Genomic DNA, 21,694 nt, shown 5'->3' on the forward strand with positions numbered 1-21,694 from the left:
GAAGGCAGCGGCTTAACCCACTGAGCCACCCAGGCACCCCGGTACTTATATTCTTAATCTGTTTCCACGTAGACAGACTCTATTAAAATGCAGTGCTAAATATGCCCTCTTAGTAGATGATCTGCTAGATCAAGCAAAATCAGTTGTGCTGGATTTCAAGCAATGATCAGTTCTATAAAACTTTCTTTCCTATTTATTCTCTTTCCTTTAATACCTCATTCTTTACCTTCTTCCCTCCTGCTTCCCTGGTATTTCTCTCATCATTAAAGTATTAACATATAAATTTTTGCTATAAGCTTTGTTTTTAGAAATATTAAGCCAATATACTACATACTCCAGAGATATGTATCTACTTCTTATATCTGTGCTGATTTTTTGTTTTTCCGTATCTTGGTGGGAAACTCCTGATCATTCTTCAAATTTTAGTTAACTCTGTTCTATAAAGTTTGATCCACTCAAGCAGAATTAATAATGATTAATTCTCTACTGTGTTACTGTGATTTTCCTAGCACATGTATCTATTATTGTATTTATCATAATGTTCTACAGTGGTTTGTATTACTGATTAAGCCATGAACTCCTTGAGAGTCATGTCTTATGCTTCTTTGGATTCCCAATATATGAATGGTCTTTTGAACGTAGTATATGGTAAATTAATGAGTTAACTGAAATGTAGTATTAGGACCATGTTTTAGTTTATTGGTTTGTGGGACTGCAAGGAAATGTCTTAAGAATTGAAGATTTATACTACATTAGCACTTGTTATATAATTATATACATATATTAAGCATCCAAAAATTTTTATTTACCTTTCCATTTTATCTGTCTAGCTATTTGTCTCCTACCAATTGCCTACCTATGGTCAATGTGTAATATCCATTTGAGGATGAGAAAGAAAACAGGCAAGTGTCATTGATAAACCAATAGAACATGAGGCTACTTGTTCACAGTCAAAGCACTATAATCTTTGGAGAGATAACTTTTATTACTTTAGCTAGAAAGTAAGCCTACATTGCTTCTTTGTTTGGGTCCAGTGTGTTTTGGTTCTGACGGAGATTTTGTTGTTATAATGGTCTCACTGCAGTGCTTAAACTAGATATAACAAGTCTGAGAAATGGCAGCATTTCCCCCAGTAATTGAGATGAAAATAAAGAAATTTCATTTACAGCTGAAAGACTTAGAACTTCAAGTCAATCCTGGATTCCTGAGCAATGTATTAATTTATTTGCAGATATCTCTCTAACATACCTATCTGCTTCAAACCTCCATAATAACCTAGTATAATTGCTATTGTTCTGATTTGTAGGTGTCACCTCTCATTTCTATGCTACAGGCTACTTGCTAGTCCAAGACCAGTAATTATATAATTCCCAGAGTGAGAAAAATGTCTGCCCACATCCAGAGCTTTCTCAGTTATTGGTGTATTTTGCTTCTCATCACTCAGCTTACTTTCAAATTTAGCCCTCAGGCTTTTGCCTCCAAAATCACCAAAAAAGGCATTAAGTCTTGGATGCTTCAAAGGTTCAAGAACTTAGGTTTCTGTGTTCCAGAAAACAGTTACCACTTATTATATTGTTATAAGTGTCCAGAAAGTATACAATGATAATTTTGTATCCAATTGAAAATACACCATTAGCATGTAATTATTCCCTATTGAAATTGTGCCTGACCTGAGTATATTATTTATGGGTGAGAATAAAGGGAGAAAATCATTCCTTGTTTGTTCAGTTTACCTCTGTGATTTATCCAGATTGCTTAATTTAGTTCTTTTTTAAAGGACTGCACTTTGAGATAATGCATCCTGGAATATATCTGCACTCTGTTTGTCCAAAACATTTATTTGGAGTGGATTAAAGATCTTGAAGTCTCTATTATATTCTTTCTTTATCATGCCTTTAAGAGATTTCTCAGTTCCTGTCAAGGTACCTATTTCTTTTTCTCAGCTTGATGTAAAATGTCATAAAACAACTCTAGGAGAGTGTGGGCAGTCTCCATATTGTCAAAGAGAAGTGATCTTCATTTTTTTATGAAATTATAGCTATTTACTTCAGACTTTTAAGCTGATTTGTCACTTGGAAGTTTCTATTCAATCGTTATACTTTAAACAAAGGAAATATAAATAGATGAGACAGAAAATTAATGAATATGATCACTTTATTCATTAAAACAATTTTAAAAGGGGCTGTATGAATTTAGGAAAACAAATGTCATAGTTACATATAGTCTTGCAGATTTTTTGGTCTGCATTTCTCATGTTCTCAAATGCCGAAACAATAACACACTTGACGTTGGTGAATAAAAATTGTTTGTTAAAATAATCTACTTACCAAACATGACCTAATATTATCCTATTTTTACATTGTTTTGTAGATACAAGGCTTCTTTGGGCTTCTAGGACAGATTAGTCTTCAGAAGGGAAGTGCATGACAAACAGTGAAAAAAGCTTTGGAATTGGTTGGCTTGCTTCTAAGCATCAGTGCTCTTATGCTCAAATCTGATACTAGTGGTGGAATGAGAGGAAGAGAACTTGGGGGTTGAGTTGGTAAAATTCATTGAAAAAAGAGAAGAAGCACACATCCCTAAGAAGAACATGCTACTTCTGATCTTAGGTTTAATATTGACCACCTCACCCATTTCACAGATAAATGAAACCAATTCAAACACATCAATATTTAATGTGCTTATTTATGGACTTTTAAAAATCCTTTTCTCTAGTATATCCCCTACACTCCCTGTTCTGCCATTTCTACCTTTATATGAAAACGGACTTCTCAAAAGTAGCACTGTTGACATTTGGGTGTAGATTTATTCTTTTCTGGGGGAGTAGAGACTGAGCTGAACTGTCTTTTGCCTTATTAACTATTTAGCAACATCTCTTACTTACCAGATTGCAGTAACACAACTGTCGTGTTGTGACACAACACCTGTTGTGACAACCAAAAAATGTCTCTTGACCTTACCAAATGTCCCTTAGGGGACAGAATCTCTCTTGTTAAGAACCACTGTACTAAAAGAAGAATTATAGATTCTGCATTAAAATATGTTATACTAGCTATTCTTCTCAAATCTTGGTTGCTTGACACAGTAAGTTTATTTTTTCCTCACTTTATAGTTATGTGCAATTATTCCTGGTCAGATGGCCTTCTGTAATATAATTAAGGAACATAAAACACTGTGTTTCATAGATCTACCTTCTTTAAGGGGCTTTGAGTCCTCCCCATCCAGCAGATGGAAAAAGAGAATGGGAAAAAAATCTGCCCAATGCTTAATTACTTTGGATAGGAATTGATATGTATATTGGATCTGTTTACATTTCATTGAGAAGAGTAGACTTTGGCATCACATGATTAACATAAACTAGGAAACCTGGTCCTAAGTTAAAGGCAGCCATTTCCAAGCAATGATTCCCCCTAAAGAAAAAGATCAAAATGTGTCTTTGGGGGTTAGAAATGGGGTGTCACTTTCTTTTATTTGATGCATAAATTTGGAATAGTTTTTTCTACCCCAAGTACCCTTTGAATTTCGACTGCTGGAGAGGTTTGGGAGAGTAACTAAACTGAGGTGCCAGTGAACAGAAGATATTTTAAGGTATTTACCTTGAAGAGAAGGAAAAGAAATCTCAGAAACCTATATACTTTATAAAATAAAGTAACAAAATAACAAAAATAACAAAATAACACTAATTTAAAGTGTTTTTAAGAAATTTAAATATTTGAGAAATTTAAATATTTACTAGGTTATAGATTCATTTAAGCCAAATTTATACAATATATTGGGTTTAGAAGAAGAAAAGTCTGATTTTTGATTTTGACTCTGCTTTTACTGGCTTGTAATTTGTGGAAGTCATTGAATTTCCCAGCATGCTTGTTCTGCATGTGTAAAATAGGTATAAAGCCATTTCTCTTAACTTCCTTACAGGGAATAAAAATAAGACTTATGTTTATATCTTTATTTGAAAAATTCTTCATTCTAGGTAACTCCAAGGTATTATGTTTATATTGCACTACCAATTACAAGTCAGGGTGTGATATCGGTGATTGAGTCAGATATTGGTATACTGTCCAGTAGATACAAGGATTCTGATTTACCTGGAAACAAAAAGGCTGAGAGACTGAGTGGTAATCTTGTAAACCCCATGAGTGTTTGGACATGTTTATGGAGACTCCGGTCAGGCTATATAAAAGGAATTCCTCTGTGATGTGTACCATAAAGTATAAAGGCCTCAGTAACAATAGTTAAACTATAAGGAGGATGAAATTTTGTAAGAGAGAACATATAGCCAATGAATTAGGCGGTGATTTTTGAATACAAGGCTCTTGAGGGAGCTATCCATGGTTCTGATATTGTACTACTGACCTTTCTGCATTGAAGGTTCAATATACCTATTCTTGAACAAATATTGGTCTTACATATTGTTCTTCTGGTTGTAACTATCCTTGACATTACTGTTTTCTGGAGCAAAATTGATATGTAAATCATTCTTTTACCTTGAACAATTTTCCATCCTAACTTCCATTAAGCTTTATGAGTTAAAGAGTTAAGCTGCTGCCCAAGTTAACCAGTTTCTAGTCTAATCTTTACATTCCCAGATATACCCAAGACCTATATTTTGCTTTCAGACTGGATGGAAAATACATGCATTGTGCATGTAGCCAATGGTTAGAGAAGTACCTTCATATAGAATCAATAACTGTAGTGCAAATCAAACTAATTTTTATGGTTTGTGACATTTTAAAGCAATTGAGAAGAACCTGAATTTGGAACACAAATCTTAACAGTGGTTCAATATATTGTGAGAACAATGATTTAGTTGTAAATTAATACTTCTGCTGATTGTTCAGGATTCTTATCTTGGCCAAGAATTACAGCAGACTCATATATATTTATAACAGGTGATGAGATCATATGAGCTACTTTGCTATTCATTATATTATCTCACATGATTCCATTGTCATGTAAATACCCTTCTCTGCTAATAAGGAAATAAAAGATAAGTGGTCTGTTTTTGGCATTTTGGTCTGATTTTTTTTCTTCACTGACCTTTAAGAATATGAAGTGTATTATTTATGCCAAGCACAAAAAACTCACATTACCTGAACTAAGAAGAACTGTATTTTGCAGGGTTGATTCCTATTAAAGAGTGAGTTTTAACAGCCAAGGGCACAAATAAACCAGCTTGAGGAGTATTGATCAGGGAGAATTGCAGGATTGAAGCTGACTGAAAACTGCACTTTTGCTGTTCGGTTGAAAGCCAGCAGCGTGAGAACTAGGGAGATTCCTTAAAAACACAAACCAAAACATGTCTAAGGTGCAAGGATTTCTAAATTTCATAAGAATTAATTTAGGTTAAATCAGTTACTCTCAAAGGAAGGAAAAATGGATGAACTGGCAGATGAATGATTTACTTGAGACACTTTATTTTTATTGCATCTGATTGACCTTTTTCCAGATAATGATATAAAAATGTACTTGGCTTCTAGGTGTTTTAATGAATATAAAATAAATATGGCTATTTTAACCTGTGTTTAATCTGTGTTTCATTAGATTAACACTAGTAGTGCTACTACTAAACATTGCAACATATTTTTATTGAGGTATAGTTGACATACACTATCATACTAGTTTAAGGTGTTCAACATAGTGATTTGACATTTATATACATTATGAAATGTTCACCATGGTAAGTATAGTTACCATTTGTCACCATGCAAAGTTATGACAATATTGTTGACTATATTTCTGTATACAGTATACTTTATATCCCCATGACTCATCTATGTTATAAATAATCCTTCATATATTTTGCCCATTCCCCTACCAGTTAGGCAACCACAAGTTTTTTTCTTCTGTATTTATGAGTCTGTTTCTAAACATTGCAACATTTAGAAATATCTATATAGTTTCCCTGGCTAGATTTTCCATGACATATGGAAAAGAAACTAATAGATATTCCAGACTTTCTATACATAATGACATATTCCTTTTTATGTTCTTAGGAACCACAGTATTTGAATATGGGAAGGGAAGAATACTACCTAAGTGGTGTATTAACAAAAAACATATTCATTGGCAATTACTGCTTTTACTTTCACCTTTTTCTATATTGGATACTATAAGAACAGGGATAGAAATTTATAAAAAGTTGGCCCTATTTTCAATGATTTGAATAGCACATACAGCTTAAAGATAACAATAAGTCCCAGGCACTGAGATAAATAGTCTAATTTGACAGTAGTCCTGATTATATGCTTCAAGTTTTGAAGGCTGCTTTCATTTTATTTGTACACACATTTGGCAGTTTTATTGTTTGCCCAGTATATAATTAGGTTAAAGGCCTAAGGAAAAAAATTAAAGAATAACATTGTTCATTTCTTAAAATCAGGTAAAATGTGGCCATTTTCTTCCTGCATGTCTGTGTCCTTTCTTGAATGTTCTTTGGGACATTAGAAAGTTTTCCAAATTTTAATGTGCATGTTAATCATATGTAGATCTTGTTAAAATGCAGAATCTAATAGTAGATCTGGGGTAGAGGCTGGATTCTGCATTTCTAGTAAGCACCCATGTAATGCTGATGTTGCTGGTCTGAAGACTGTACTTCTAGTACTGAGGCATTAGTCTGTTATGTCCTGTCATAGCTATTATTTATGTAGCTATTATACTAAGATATTTGTTCTTTCTATTTCAAAACCCTAATCTTTACAATAGTGATGGTGAAGTATAATGAGTAAGAGCATGGGCTCTGGTGTCAGGTGACCTGAATTTGATGTCCCGCTTTTACTGTCATTTAGCTGTGACTTAATTGTTAAGCCTCCCTAGGCCTTAGTTTTCCATTAGATAAAAAGTAGATAATATCTAGTCCTACAGCATGGAATTCTTTTGTGAATTACATGAGATAATGCTTATAAAGTACTTAGTCCACTGATTGACCTATTCACATTTATATGAAACTAAAGGGCTTTCAGAAATTCTGTACTGTAGCCCTTTATTTTTATAGCTTGGGATGGTAAAACATGTAAGATAAACTGAATTTGCTTGGATCACTCAGCAAGTGCTGCTTAATAACCTAGATGGGTAGCATATAAGAGGCAGGAATGATCTGAGAGAAAACTTGGAAAGATCAAGACAGTTAAAACAAAATCCATTATTTTTGCAGATACATTCATCAAGAAAAAAACCCATCATTTAACATTACTTAATCAATGTTTATATTTTTATGAACATATTTATTTTTTAAAGATTTTTAAAAATTTATTTATTTGACAGACAGAGATCACAAGTAGGCAGAGCAGCAGGCAGAGAGAGAGGAGGAAGCAGGCTCCCTGCTAAGCAGAGAGCCTGATGCGGGGCTCGATTCCAGGACCCTGGGATCATGACCTGAGCTGAAGGCAGAGGTGAGCCACCCACGTGTCCCTGAACATATTTCTATTTTTTTAAATGTTTCATTTGTGATATTTCAAATAATTTATAATGTAGCTTATACAATCTTTTAGAGCCATCTTAGCAGACAGAATCTTGAAGTACAAATAGAAATTTTTGACACACTTCTGCAACAGAATAATTGCTTGGCAGATATCAAATTCTTTTATACTTAAAAAATTTCTTGTTCATCTTGAATTGTATGTCTATCACTATCTGGGCCTGATAATCAAGACACATGCATTTTTTTTTAAGTTAAAAATGCTAAGACACATGCATTTTAATTCTATTTTTTTTACTCACTGATTGTGGGTTCTTGGGTAAGTCAGTTTATCTCTCGCTCAATTTCATCAGCCATAAAAGATCTGTTTTTTCCTTCAGGCATCAAAAAATTCTCAGTGTTGGTCAAAAATGTGTTTTTGAATTATCATCAGTTTGAATTCATTATAATAGCACACCTTCAGAAAATAATTAAGGCTGTCAATGACATAGGCTCTTTTATGAATGTCAGTGACTTTCACAGTAACAAAACAAGGACCCATTTCTTTAAGTGTTGAAAGCACTGAGAAATTGGGTAGCAGCTATTGACATTGCACAGGCTAAATTATTAACCATATAAGTGTAGACCCAGGCATTTCCTTTAGGTTAAAAAAAAAGAAAAGAATACCTGACATCATTCTAAAATATGGTTGCATTAACTTTATCTCTAGCTGAATTTTTAAAAATAAACTATTGTCTGTGAAGTTTTCCAAAAGATTTTCTCATGGTTTGAGTTGGAATTACCTTCTTCATAAAAAGTGCTATGACTTTATTCTCTCTTACAAAATGACATCCAAATGTCAACATCATGAAGAGAAAAAAATGGCCTTACTAAAGTGGATCTCAACTTTTCATTAGAGATGGATTAATATTTATTGACTTCTCTTTACCTCAGATATGTCTGCCCAGTAAATGCATTTCAAAATTCAGGATTGTCTCTGACACTCTTGTATGTTCCCGAGGATGTTCTTTCCAATGAAGGTCAAGATTTATCTAAGAAAAGTTTATTGTATTTGAAAAACTGTAAAAAACTATAATTTCTTTCTGTTCCCTCAGGTAGAGGCTGCCAAGATCATTCAGGCAGTCTCCACTTGTTTCTTACTGGAGTTTCTGCATATGAACTCTGCTTACTGATTGAGGAGGTCATCATTCAGCATTCTCCATGTGCCTTGTGCTGTTAGTTCTTGAAGCCCCATTCCTCCCACTGCTTTTGTCCCTCTATTGGTCACTGAGGAATATCAGATAAGCTGTTGCGTTCACTTATAACTTCGTCCCAGGGTAATGGTTGATGGAAGTGTAAAGAGTATCTTGAGAGGAAAATTTGTCATGTGGAGTAGAAGCATAATATCTTTTTAGGTCTCTTCCTGAAAGAATGCTGTCATTTTTGAATTAACACCTGCGTTCAAAGGAAAAGACTGAAAGGAGTCCTGGGCTCCCTGCTTAAGTTCTTTTCTTAATTTAGAAGGCTTTAATTTTCAGATATTCTATATAAAATGTGACCATTAGATATAGCAGAGTTTTCTGAGTTCATTTAAAAGTCTGCATCGAGGGCGCCCGGCTAGCTCAGTTGGTAGAGCATGAGACTCTTAAAAGTCTGCATCGGTGGGGAAGACAAACCATGAGAGACTGTGGACTCTGAGAAACAAACTGAGGGTTTTGGAGGGAAGGGGGATGGGGGGTGGAGTAAGCCTGGTGTTGAGTATTAAGAAGGGCACGTATTTTGTGGAACACTGGGTGAGTTGCATAAACAATGAATTTTGGAACACTGAAAATTAAATTAAATTAAATAAAAAAAAATAAAAGTCTGCAATAAAGAGTGTATAGTAGCCTTCCTTGTTTAAAAATATTTCTTTAAGCACATCAGCAGTCTGCCTCGGCCCTGGATAGTGTTTTGAAAGATGCCTTGACCAAGCCTCAAACCACGTAGTCAATTAGGGAAATAGATTTTTTTTTTTTTTTACTAGTAAAAATAGGCTTTGCTTATTGTTCAAAATGTGGAGTAGTTTGAAAATATTTAGCTAAGATGCAGAGTAAAATAAAAGCAAAGTCCTTTTTAAAGTATTAATTAAAATGTGTTTTGCAGTGATTATAAAATCCACTTTTTTACTTAATCCTAGATGTAGACCTCTTGATTTAAGTCATAGGGACAATCTGGGATGTTGTGAGTATACTGAGCAATCTCTCAGAATATGTGCCTGAAATTTAATAAACTTAGAAAGAAAGGGTTTCTGCCAAGAAATCATTTTTATTTGACACCTCAGCAGTGAACATTGAGATCTGACAGATTTAAAGTTAGTATGTGAATGTGAAAAATATGATTTCTATAAGTGCAAAGGGAAACATTGTTTTGCCACACAATGATGATATATTGAAGAAAGTAACCACTGTACCAGAAAGACTTACTTTCTTTGACGTATGTATTCACTGGGGGCAGAGCTTGACAGCTGTTTCATTTAGGAGAAAAACACCATTAGTACTGAAATTCTTAAACATTAGTTACAACCAGCTTTTAGAGTCAAACATGGGCCCAATTTGAGCTAATATTAGTACAGAGACCCTCTAGCTCTCATTGCCAGGCTGCTTTACATAATCCATAGGAGCAGCTGTATAATTTGACTTTATTCTGGGAGCTGGCTTTGATAAAAAATAATTTCTGCCACACAAAAAAATATTTTATAAGCCTCCTATGTTCCATGTTTGTGCAGCCATGATAGCTCATCCCCTTGGAATTATCAGTGAAATAACTGGGCCTTCAAGATCTGTTCAATTAGTGTTTTTTTGTACAAGGCATTTAATCCCCCAGAACTACTTATAGCAGATCCTGAGACAAAGCATTAAAAAATCATAACTTATAATAACAAATGTTAATATTAAGATATCATTATTCATTCTTCAGGGGGATATATATATGTATATATATATATATTTTAAAGATTTTGTTTTTTATTTATTTGACAGACAGAGATTGCGAGTATGCAGAGAGGCAGGCAGAGAGAGGAGGAAGCAGGCTCCCTGCTGAGCAGAGAGCCCGATGCGGGGCTCGATCCCAGGACCCTGAGATCATGACCTGAGCCGAAGGCAGAGGCTTTAACCCCCTGAGCCACCCAGGTGCCCCAGGGGGATATATTTTAAAGATGATTTTTCCCCCATAGGCTTTGGGTTTCTCCTTGGCAAAGTGATAGTTTCTTCCCAGTCTAGGCTCTAACCTCCTCTAGGCTGGAGAACTAATATGAAGAGATAAGGACTGGTACGGACTGTGAGCTCTCTTAGCCTTGCATTCTTTTGGCTTATAGCTGTTAGAAGCGAGGCTATATTTTCTGCCATTCTTTTCACAGTTGGACACCAGCTTGAGATTCACAGAACAAATTGCAAGAGGTAAACAACAACCAGGTCTTGCACTCCATGAACCGGCCTTTGCCTGAGGCAGCCATTTTGTCAAACTCTACATTTTACCTCTGCTGAATACATAGGAGGGAAAAATACAGTTGGTCTTATATGAGTTCATCAAAATTCAAAGGTAGTTTTCAGGAAGAGTAGTTTGTCAAAAAAGAAAAAAAAGGGGGGAAGTGAGGATAAGAGTTTATTTGTAAAGTGAAAAAGTACTCTGGGTTTCTCTTTCCAGGAAAATTTTGAAGTGCTGTTTTGTTTTTAACTGGTACAGCATACCTAAATCAAAAATGGAGAATTCAAACAATTCTTTAAATACTATAGGCAGTTATATCAATTAGAGTTTTATAACACATACATAAACTATTTTGTTTTTCTAAAATGTATTTCTAAAATGTATTCCTAAAATGTATTCCTATATAATATATATATATGTGTGTATATATATATATATATATATATACATATATATATATATGGCCATGATTATTTATCTATACCTACTTTATTTCCATTTAGATCAATAATTTAATTTTGGCCTTTTGAATAATTAAAATGAGCTGCTATTTTAACTCACTTCCAGTTTGGGTTTCTCCTATCACATTATTTGCAACTGCTCTGTTACCAGTTGGAATGTAGTTCTTGTTCATTTCTTTGTTGTACTCCTTTTGTAAGGCAGGCACAAAGGAATATATTCTTTAATAAGCAACCAGAGCCACTCTGATTACAGATAAGATAAATCCATGCAAAAAAATGAGGGTGACAAGGAGTGCTGCTTTGAGAACCCCAGGTCCCAGGGCAGACATTAGAGATACTGGCTCTTCTACTTTCCACTCTGAAGCTGCAAGTCCCCTGTCTGCCAGGCCATGAGAGCAAAAGCAAGTTGTGGAAGGGATAGGGGTTATGTAAACACACAGAAGGGTAAAAACATTCAGAATCACAATGGGGCAGATATGCAAGAGGGTTAGAATTTATAGTAGTCCGGTGTTTCTCAAATTATTGTCTCAGGCCTGCCTGGCAGAGCCACCACTTGCCCCTAATGAGTCAGGCTCCATGGAGTTGTAGGTCCAGGGTACAAGCACACCAAATGACTTTTCAATACATACTAAGGTTTGTAAATCACTGATTCTAATCAAATATTCCTTCTAGGAAAGTTGAATTAACTTAGTTACATCATTATCACTATCGTCAGCATCATAAAGCTGGGATTTATTGAGAATTTACTCTGCAGGGCACTGTGCTTTCCATGCTTTATTTTCGTTAATCTTCACAACAGTCTTATAAATTAGGATTATATAAACTATTATAGGTAAAAAGAAAAAGGCCTAGAGAACTGAGGAACTTTCCCAAGGTCTCAACAGGTACTACTGGTAGGGACAGAATCCAGCCCCTCTTCTGTGTGACTGTAGAGCTTTACTCTTGAATATTTTGTGAAGAATAATTTACAGAAAAATTAATAGTAATGTTTTCTGTAGAGACTCAAAATAGTGTGAATGAATAGGAAAATGCTTTAGGGAAAATGCAATTAATTAAAATACTTGAAAAACCATTTAATCTCATCTAGTCTGTTGTATTAACAGAAATATTAGAGTTAGCCACAAATTGGAAGAAAGAAATATGGGGTTGTGGAGCATGGATTAAGACCAGCATATATGCTCTAAAAATTTTTTTAGGGGACCTGGAATTTGCATAGACAAATATGAGACAAAGAATAGTGTAGGATCTGATGGGTGATTAAGTAAATACCTTCAGTTTCAAACTAAAAATTCTTTCCATATACTTTTTTTCTTTTTTTTAAGGTTCTTACTTTGCTGAAAATATCTGGTATGTTACTACATTACTGGGTTAGTTTTCTAAAAACCTTTATATTAGTCTATAAAACAATCTCACTGCCCTGAGACCATCAGTATATAGGAGACCTAGCACAGTGTTCCGAAGAGTCTATAGGTTAATATGAACATAGTTTTGATTGAGTTCTCTCCCTCTGTGCAAGAACCTTTTGCTCTTTTACAGTATATGTGACATCATCCATAAATGTTCATGACAGAACTTTGTTATAAGTCCTTCGTGCTGCTCCAAGGCTTTAGTAGCCAAAACTCTTAGTCTATTTAGGTGCCAGGGAAAGTGGTTGCGGAATTTAGTTGGCAGTTGTTAATGATCCAAATGTTCTTTGAAAAAAGTGCATTCTGTTGGCATGGGTCACAAAGGATATGCCTTGAAAAGGGGGTTTCATGATCACAAACATTTGGGAAATGCTGCATATGATACTATGCCCCATGCAGATTTACAACATACTTCAGCATATTAAAAGCTTGACGAAATCCTTTGCTAATTTAACTTTAGCTTTGCCAAATCCTGGATTTGGGAAACTTATTTGATTTAATACTCTTTCTGGGCATATTTTTTTTACATCACTTGGAATTCATATCCAAGAAATAACTGATGTGAAAACATTGTGTTTTAATATAAAAATGATTTTTCCCCCTTAGGAATCGCTTTCACCTTTTTTTTTTTTTTTTTTTTCTATCTGGGCTTTTATTATCTGGGCTTTTGCTATCTGGGCTTTTATTCTAAAGGGCCATTCTAATAGCTTTTCAGATCTGCCACAATGTCTCAATGGAGATTTTATTTAGGAAATGTATGAATAAAGCATTTAAAAATATAAAGGGAGAACGTGGAGATCATCATGAGATGATGCCAAGAGACTTTCAGTGCATCCTTTGTTGGTAAATTCTGTGTTAAAAAGTGGTCTGTGTTGAGATGGGCTGTAGTCTTCAATCCAAAATTCCGTATGATGTGGATGTTAAAACCTTGGATGTTTAAGTCAGAAAGACCTGATTTCAAGTCATAGCTCTTCAAAATTTAAATGTTCTGAGACAACATACCTAACCTCCTCATTTATATGCTGTGTATGGGAATGCCCAAATTCTAGGTATGTGGTGAAGGTGTGGATATCTTCTATGCATAACATTTTGAAACTAAAAATTATAGAAGTAAAAATACAAAAGGAAAATGGGACCAGCTGATATTTTACTAAACACAAGCACATTTTTCTTTTGTATATATGTGAAACACATTAGATTATATTAGAAATATAAGTTGTTTCTATGTGATGCTGAACATACAAATGAAAAATTAAAATTAACCAATCATTGCTGATTATATAAACATCCAGATGTTTGGCATAGAATAGATTAAACATCTGGCTCTTGAAGTGAAATTTTTACTTTTCATATACAAGTTTTGATGGCACTACTTGATGTATATTTCTTTCCTTTTTTAAAAAAGGATTTATTTATTTATTAGAGTGCAGGAGTGTGGAGAGTGGCAGAGGGGGAGGAAGAGGGACAAGCAGACTCTGCAGGCTGAGCAGGGATCCCTGTATGGGGCTCAATTTCATGACTCTGAGATCATGACCTGAGCCAAAATCAAGATTCAGATACTTAACTAACTGAGCCACCCAGGTGTCCCTATTTGATGTCTATTTCTATAAAATATTTTCCTTTCCAAAGTAACTGGCATATGACTTGCAAAAAAGAAATGTATACTATAGGGAAAACATTTCAATTTTTGGTAAATTTTAATCTCACAATTACTTTTTACTCTCAGTTTCATACCCAATTAAATTTATTCAGTAACAATTTTGAATCTTATTATAAAGCAAATCCTGTGTTAGGCAATATGGATTTAAAAACAAACATAAAATCCAACACTGCATGGAAAATAGGTCACATTTGAAGGAAGAAAACAAATGTTTGAAACAAAAATTTAGCATCAGCACTGAAGTAGCATCAGGGTGCCATAGGCTCACAATAATGGGGCCCCCTTCCCAGTTCCCAGCTAGAGAAACTAGAGAGAAGGAATGTTTGGAAAGACTTTCATGAGGAAGATGATACTGGAATTGAGTAATAAAGAAAAATTACTGTATGCCAGGTGGATTAGAGAGGTGATGGACATTCAAGGAGCTCATGGATTTGTCCCCTGGAGTTTAGGATCTATGTGTAAGGTGTTTGGGAGATGAGACAGCAAGGAGAAATTTTAAATAGCTTCCCCCTGTAGTCAGGGGGTGACAGGGTGATGTTGCACAAGAATGAGTGTGAGGGTAGTAGGATACAGGTAACCAGCAAGGAGACTACTGCATTCTGGGATTATGAAAACCTGACTTTAAGAAAAAGGAGTAACAGGAGAGGACAGATTATTGAGATATAAATGAGCTAAAAACAACCCAGTTTGGTGCTATTAGCAGTAAGGAGTGAAGGAAAGGGAAGTTTGCATTAGTTTTTTGGGTTTCTATCTGAGTGACAGGGAGATAATGTCATCTCTGTATAGAACTTAGAAGAAAGGAAAAAAAGGAACAGCTCTGTGACTGAAAATGGTGAATCTAGTTTTTGACAAATGTCTAGAGGGCCAAAAAAAGTGGTCTAGGTTGTAATAATTGATTTTGCAGATGTTGAAATCTGAGTAAATAAGAGGAAACACTATAAAAATTATAAACACTAAATTATAAACACTAATTTAAATTCTATAAATTACATGATAATCCAGAACATCAGTGCAATGGGTATATCTTTTGAAATGTCTTTATTATGAATTCCATTAATTAATGACCTTGGATGATCAGAGTATTGGAAATAAATTTATTATTTATGCCTGATAGAATCTGTGAGCCATGATTTCACTGCTGTCATATGTACACCTTAGCCAGAACTGTATGATTTTGTGAGATATCATCTAGAAGACCAATTTATTTGAATTTGAAGACTAAAGATATAAAAGATTATGTGTCTTTTGTGCTCCCTATGTTCCATTTGTATTTGAAGGGAACTGGGTTTTAATTCAGGTTTTTGTCTGTGGGTCTAAATAGCAGAAATAAATTTAAGTGCCTCCAAAATTGTTGAATAATTCAATGATATGTCACTTTGTATATAGTATCAATTATTTTGTGTTGGAAATATTTCTGGATGGAATCCCAAACATTAGACTACCTATTGACTCTGTTTGACCTTGCCTTGGGATTTTAATATTGCTATTATGTGGAACCAGAGTGTGATAACCATTATCAAACTTCAGAGCACAAGCCTCACTGTCATCTGACTTGCTCTATGAGGCAAGGGAAATGGAGTTTTGCCTAGATGTTGGCAGGAGGCACTAATACAAACAAAATTAGAGTCAAAGCTAAACTTCTGAATAGCCATCAGCAGGCCAGGACTTCGCACTCCTCCACAGTAAGATCTGACCTATAATGTTCAATATTGTTTTATCTCTTCAGTGATGGATTGAGGAATAAATTTCATTTTTCTGATAGCCAAGATAACTTAGCTCAACTTTACACTAACACTGTATGTTATTAATCTCAAAATGACCCTTGCTCTGTTTTAGTGCTTAAACAACCTTAAAAATTTAAATGATAGTGTTTCAGTTATTGAGGGCTAATGGTATATTTTAATACTGGGTAAATATTGTTCACTCTCATTACTCTTATTTTTCCTCCTGGTGTTTTATAACCTTCTATTATACACAAAATTCATATTTATACTAAATGCTTTAGCATATACATTTAAAGAGAGAAAATTTCTCACATATACATTATAGTGCCAACATTAAAAATAATTCCAACTATTTTCCATTATCTAACATTTAGCTCATATTGAAATGTATTGGATTGTACCTCAAATGTCTTTAGTTTATTGTTGTTTATTGAATCAGTATTCAGAATCTACACATTGCATTTTGCTGTGATGTCCCTTAAAGCTCACACACATGTGCAGAATTTTTTTTAAAGATTTTACTTATTTATTTGTTGAGAGGGAGAGAGATAGTGAGCTGGGAGGAGAGGAAGAACAGACTCCCCTCTGAGCCAGGAGCCCAATGCAGAGCTCGATCCCAGGACCATGGTCCAGGATCATGACTTGAGCCAAAGGCAAATGCCTAACCAAGTGAGCCACACAGACATCCCCACATGGAATTTTTTTAATGCTATAATCTTGTGAAGAGGCTGTTGATCAGTGATATTCTAGAATGTCTCACATTCTGGTTTTGCCTATTTGTTCCCAGATGTCTTTGCTTATTCTTTTCACATATGAATTTCAAAAGCAACTTGTATAGAAAAAGTCTCCATCCATGATGGAGTAACAAGAATTAGATTCCCTTCCCTGCATTAAAACAACTAAAACCTGTCCTAAACGTATGAAACAATGGATTTCTGCCATTAGACAAAAGGCAGCACAGAACAATGATCCCTGCGAGAGAAGAAATAAATAAAGTGAGCCCTGTACACTCCAGCTTATTACCTGAAGAGAATTTCCAAGTTGCAGCTCATACCTCATAGGGGTATCCAAATAGAGTTTAGCAGTCTGAGGTGAGGAGAGAGAGTTCAGAGTTTAGGGAGGGAAAGGTGGCTAAAATTCATGGAAGAGAATGCAAGAGAAGAAAGCTGCACACACACATACACAAACACACATAGAGAATGAGAGAGAGAAAGAGAAGCACATTGTGAGGGATGTTCTTGAGTCTTTGAGTAGACATCAGTATATTGTGTACTGTGGGAGGCCAAAGAACCACCATGAAAAAGCAGGTGGAATGATCCTCAGAAGTAACATAGGGTTGAGAATAGTTCTTGTTCTTACCATGTAGAGAAAAAAAAAAAAAAATCTCTGAATAGGGAAATCGAATAGTCTTCAGAAGAGCATAGCCAGAGTAGTGAGATCAAATTAAATCTTGACCCATAACAGCTGTTTGGGATCGATCAAATCTTAAAACCAATCTTTGAAAGGATCAGATTTTTGCTAATTAAGAGAAAAGAGCTAAAAAAAGTAAAAATTTACAATCCGTAATTAGGAGAAATGTCAGTAAAAACAGAATAACAATGACAGAAATGATAGGCTAGGCAAATGATTATATGTGTACTCCACATGTTCAAGAGAGCAGAAGAAAGCATAAGAGACAATTAAGATTAAAGAAAAGACCCAATAGAAGTTCAAAAGTGAAAAGTACAATGTTTAAAATGAAAAATGCACTTACCAGGATTAATAGTAGATTAGACACTACAGAAAGCCAGATTTGTAAAATCAAAGTGATAGATATTATTCTGAATGAAACGGAGAGAAAATGGACCGAATTAAGATGAACAGTGGTATAACATATGAGGTCTAATATACATGTGCTTGAAGTCTTAGGAAAGAGTACATGGAGGGAAGCATTTGAAGATATAATGGGTGAATTTTTTCTAAACTTGATGAAGATAGTAAACCCACAGAGCCAGGAATCTCAATAAATCCCAAGCAGATAAACAAAAGATGTTAGAAACTATGACAAGGCACATTATAGTCAACTTGCTTACCCAGTGATAAAGAGAAAATCTTAAAACTAGCTAGAAATAATATAACATATAGACAAGTTGAATCACTATGTTGTACACTATATACAACATGTATACACTATGTACAACATATGTACAATAAATAGTGTTGCACACTATGTTGTGTGTCAGCTAGACCAAAAACAAAACCAAAACTAGCCAGAAGAAAATAATTTTATACACAGAAAAAAAAGACAAGATTGACAGCTGACTTCTTGTGAGAAACAGTGTAATGAAAAAGACATTTTTAGGACAGTTATAACATATTAAAGAAAAAATCTGTTCACTTACAGGTGGATAGTTGGCAGAAAGATTTTCAGTATCAAAGCCAAACAAGGACTTTTCAAGCATATAAAAACTAGAAAAACTTACCACCAGTAGACTAGTACTACAAGTAATGTTAAAGAAAATCATTTCATCAGAAGGTAAATATAAAGGAATCAGTACTGGCACGGTAGAATAATACCAGAAAAGACAATTATGTGAGTAACTATAAGAGGCTTTTTTCTTACTTTAAATTCTCTTTGAAAGGTAATGGAATATTTAAGGCAGGAGTTGGCAAAATAAGGACTGTGGACCTAATCAGCCCCTACAACCTGCTTTTTATGGCCTGTGAGCCAAGAATAGTTTTTACATTTTTAGCAGTAATAAGACATAAGCAAAAGCATAAAAAAACAAAAGAAATATGTAACAGAGATCTCCTGTGACCTGTAGTGTCTAAAATATTTACTGTCTGAAAAAAATAAAATATTTACTGGCTGGCACTTTACAGAAGAAAATCCCCGGTTTAAAGCAAAAATACTAATGTTATATTGTAACATTTATACCATATGGAAAAGAAAAATGTGTGACAATGACAGGACAAATTCTAGTAGAGAGGAAATGGAATAATAATGTCACAAGATTTTTCTATTATCCTTTAAGTGCTACAACATTATTTAGAGTTAGATTGAGAAAAATTAACATATAAAAATTAACATATAAGTTAACGATAATAATGATAAAGCAACCACTAAGAAAGATGAACAGTTACTAAGATACAGTGAATCTGTATATGAATAGTTACTTTAGATACAGTGAACTAAAATAATCATCAGTTATTCCAAGAGAAGAAGGTAAATAAGAAAAAAGATATAGATCAGAAGGGAAAATTAAAAAATGATAAGCAATATGGGAGAACTAAACCTGAAAATATTAATAAATCATATTAAACATAATTTACATTATACCCCATTAAATGGCACATGTGCCAGATTGGATAAATAAACAAGATACAAAAGTATGTGGTATACAGTAAACCCCCTTCAAACATAAAGACACAACTGTTTAAACCTCAAATGATGGGAAAAATACATGGAGGGGCTATGTTAATATAAGATGAAATAAATTTAAAGAATATTGCCAGTTATAAGGTACACTAGTTTTAGAGGATATAACAATCCTAAATGTTTGTGTATATAACACAACAGTTTATAGATAAATGAAAAGAAACTAATAAAATTGAAAGAAGAAATGGACAAATTTCCAATTAAAGCGAAAGACTTCATACTTGATAGAAGACAAAAATAAGTAGGGATATGGAAATCTTTGAACAAAACTATAAATAAACTTTATCTAGTAAATATTTTTAGAACCTCCTACTCAATAATATCAAAATACACATTTTTTTCAAATTCACATAACTTTAACCAAGATAGATTATATTATGGTCATGATGCATGTCTCTAGTTAAAAATATTCAAATCATGGGGTGCCTGCGTGGCTCAGTGGGTTAAGCCTCTGCCTTCGGCTCAGGTCATGGTCTCAGGGTCCTGGGATCGAGCCCCGCATCAGGCTCCCTGCTCAGCAGGGAGCCTGCTTCCCCCTCTCTCTCTGCCTGCCTCTCTGCCTACTTGTGATCTCTCTCTCTCTCTCTCTCTCTGCTAAATAAATGAATAAAAATCTTTAAAAAATATATTCAAATCATGCAGAGTATGCTACATAACAACTGTGGGCACAAGACTTTATTCTGATTTCACCAATTTTTCCATTAAAGTTCTTTTTCTGTTCCAGGACCAATCCAAGATACATATAGCATTTAGTAGTCATTTACTATTATTTATTTAGCAAGTGACCTTTCGGGTGCAGTTAATTGTACAAAAAATAAACACACCTGCTTTGTACTAACTCAGTTTTTCCTCTTTATAATTTATGGTAAGGCAATGATTCTCAAACTTGAATGTGCATATGAATTACCTGGGGGTCTTGTTAAAATACAGATTCACCAAGTCAGTAAATTAGGGTAGGGCCAGAGATTCTGCTTTTTCTAACAGGCTCTCAGGGGATGTTAATATTTTTGATCCATGGACCATACTTTGGATTGCAAGGACCTAAAACATGGAAACTATGATTAGATAGACTGAGTGCTAACTCTGTAGTTAGTGCTAGACTTGGATTTCCGGCAACCCAGTCATGTGGCTGATGATTTGAAACAGACAAACTTGCAGAGTGCTGTGTTGAGAAAGGAGATAAAGAAGATGTGAAGCCTCTAAGATCACAGAACTTGTGAGCAAAACAGAGACAGAGATGGGACTAGATAATAGTCGGGCTCCCAGGAACCCAGCTGTTAGAAAGCAGTCCCTAAGTCTAACCCCACTCTCTTTCTACACTAACCTTCAGTCAATTATAAGCCCACTTTACTTACATTAGCATTAATGGGACCCTACTTCTTCCCCCTAAACATCCTGATTTAGACCCATATAAAAATAATACCCCCCAGCCACTCCAAAGAAAAAAGAAAAGAAAAAATAAAATACTTCTGGGAATATATGGATTTAGAAATATAAATTAGTCTTTCTGTAAAATCTTGTTATAATTTCTGTTGATGCAACATCTTTTTCCAGGAGTTCAAAACATTTCATACAAAAAAGAGAGATTCCTCCAAAGTCACGTGTTATATTTGTAATTCAAACACAAATTTTAGTGTAAAAAATTCGTATGAAATTAAAAAAAATGATTAGACTTTATAAAACCAATTCAGTATGTTTTTTGTTAGATCAGTATATCCTATTAAGATGCTGTCTGTCTGAGGGGCAGAACTGAAATCACAGGTACAGTTAGCCTCTGAGATAAAAGGCTAGACCTGATGATCTTGCAATTTCATCTCTTATTATTATACAAACAAAACTGGGCAGACATCACAACATGTTATGTTTGATTGTGCATTTTTAAAGTGAGGTCAACAAAATGAAGTATGATTTAAGGTACGTGATATCTTTTCTGGTCTCTGCAATAGTATCATTGAGTAGAATGATCACTTTGTTGCTTCTTCCTACCCTGAAACTCCCTGATTTTATTATCTGTATGATTGGTTGAGTTTCTTTCTTCCTTTCTCTGTTTCTTCTCTGTCTCTCATTCGTTCAGCATGTAGCAAATGCATATATGCCTCTGTGAAGTAAATATAAAATCAACACTGCAATCCCATTAAAAATTGGAAAAATATCATTTGTTCTCAAA

The sequence above is a fragment of the Enhydra lutris genome, unplaced genomic scaffold, assembly GCF_002288905.1.
Source record: "Enhydra lutris kenyoni isolate GAN:26980312 unplaced genomic scaffold, ASM228890v2 scaffoldscaffold18, whole genome shotgun sequence".
Classification (NCBI taxonomy): domain Eukaryota; kingdom Metazoa; phylum Chordata; class Mammalia; order Carnivora; family Mustelidae; genus Enhydra; species Enhydra lutris.